Raw genomic sequence first — 396 nt, 5'->3', positions numbered from 1 at the left:
GTCAGTGTGTTTAAAGGTTCTCCACTTCACATGATTGCACCTTTCACACGTCTTATATATGGGTTTTGTGGCACCGGTCCAATTATGAAATCTTCATGTGCCTGGAATGGCGGCTTTAAAGAGCACTCCAATCAATACTGTGGACATTTTAGCCCAAATCCCCAATGTCTCCAAGATCATTTACAAAATGGTTTGCTTATACAGATATATTCAGCACTAACAGACCAACTGGCGTATTTAACAAATCTTGTAATCAAGATTTTGGCAATTTTTCAGTGAGCAGAAGGTGTGCAGGGTAGGGGTGTTAGATCAGTGTCTCCTTACGTTAGTAATGTCCTGGATCACTTCCTGGCTCTAGATCTACGTGTGGAGTTTTGACCCCCCCCCCCCCCCCCC

Source organism: Morone saxatilis, unplaced genomic scaffold (assembly GCF_004916995.1).
Source record: "Morone saxatilis isolate NCDOM2014 unplaced genomic scaffold, NCSU_SB_2.0 Contig6, whole genome shotgun sequence".
NCBI classification, from domain to species: domain Eukaryota; kingdom Metazoa; phylum Chordata; class Actinopteri; family Moronidae; genus Morone; species Morone saxatilis.
The sequence above is the reverse complement of the archived record's forward strand: the minus strand, read 5'-3'. Positions refer to the sequence as shown.